This window comes from Apium graveolens, unplaced genomic scaffold (assembly GCF_009905375.1).
Source record: "Apium graveolens cultivar Ventura unplaced genomic scaffold, ASM990537v1 ctg6847, whole genome shotgun sequence".
NCBI lineage: Eukaryota > Viridiplantae > Streptophyta > Magnoliopsida > Apiales > Apiaceae > Apium > Apium graveolens.
This window is the reverse complement of record NW_027419831.1, coordinates 24,496-26,029: the sequence shown is the minus strand read 5'-3', so window position 1 is coordinate 26,029 and position 1,534 is coordinate 24,496. Positions and strand designations below refer to the sequence as shown.

The 1,534-nt window shown below is 39.4% G+C and overlaps 1 non-coding gene across 1 annotated transcript; it reads right to left on the bottom strand.

Moving 5' to 3' along the window:
* Window positions 1-673: 673 nt before the first annotated feature.
* On the bottom strand, window positions 674-780 carry LOC141703620 (small nucleolar RNA R71). The gene has a single exon (XR_012567617.1). It is a non-coding gene; the product is annotated as a small nucleolar RNA R71 (small nucleolar RNA).
* Window positions 781-1,534: the final 754 nt, after the last annotated feature.

Here is a 1,534-nt window from a genome sequence, read left to right as displayed (position 1 = left end):
ACTAGACAGCTGTTCATGAACAAAATTCTGGAACAACTTGTTTAAGTAAAATTGTTTTGTTTTCTTAAACCAGCTGATATTGAACATGAAAATTAGTTCCAATGACCATAAATGAGCTGTGTCTAGCATTTTGTTTGTTGGCTCACAGTGCTACTTAAACTCGAAATCACTTTGAGATCGGCTCGAACTCAGCTAATTCAACTAAACTCGTATAATATTTATTTAGATTCACTACAGCAAAACAAAATAAAACCTACCACACATTAGAAATTTAGGTGGGAGTAACGGACCATTTGTTGGTCCGTTAACAAGGTTAAACACGATCAAATGTTATAACCTACCAGTTTTAAACCCATCACATAAAGTGGACGCTTTTTAACCGACGATAAAACGGACCAATTCGGACTATTGGTTTAAACTGTTTTTTGAGTAATGATTACAAAAAATAAATTATTATTAATCACTTTAATGTTTTCACTGGTACATTTTTCTCATCATTCATTAATAATTTATCTACTATTTATTTTTATTTATCAAGTTACGCCTTTTCCCATTCTCCCTGAGGGACAAGGATAAGTGTTGGTTACACTCTCTGCCAGCAGGATCTATCACCACTTGGGAGGATCTCGCGCAAAAGTTTTTAACTAAATTCTTCCACATGGCGAAGACTGCTGTAATCACGAATGCTCTTACCCAGTTTGCTCAGCAAACAGGAGAATCTCTGTGTAAGGCTTGGGATCGATATAAGGAGATGCTAAGGAAGTTCCCACACCATGGCATGCCTGATTGGATGATTATCAACTATTTCTACAATAGATTGGGTGCTACGTCTAGACCCATGCTTGATGCAGCATTAGGAGGAGCCCTGTGGGCTAAAAGCTACGATGAAGCTTATCAACTTATTGAACTGATGGCTGCTAATGAGTACCAGAATCCTTCCCAGAGACTAATACAAGGGAAAGTTGCAGGAATTCTGGAGTTGGACGCAGTAACTGCTATCGCTGCTCAACTTAAGGCTTTGACGATGAAGGTGGACACTTTGGATAATTATGGAGTTAATCAAATCGCTACTGTCTATGAGCTATGTGATGGTGCCCATGATACTGATCAGTGCGTAATTTCTAGTGAATCAGCTCAGTTCGTGAGCAACTTCCAGCGATCGCAGCAACCAGTGCCATCCACCTATCATCCCAACAACTACAATCATCCCAATTTCAGTTGGAGCAATGCTCAGAATGCGGTTCAACACCCTTATCAGCAATACCCAGCTAAGCAGTATAACCCTCCTGGTTTTTAGCAACCACGGTATGCACCTAGACAGCAACTCCAGTTGTAACAAGCTAATGAAAAATCTGAATTATAGGAGTTGAAGCTTATGTGCAAAAGTCAAGCTGTTTCTATAAAGACCTTGGAAAATCAATTTGGGCAAATTGTCAATGCCTTGCTAAATCATCAGCCCGGTACACTACCTAGTGACACTGAAGTGCCAGGAAGGAAAGAAGCTAAAGAACAGGTAAAGGCAATCACTTTAAGG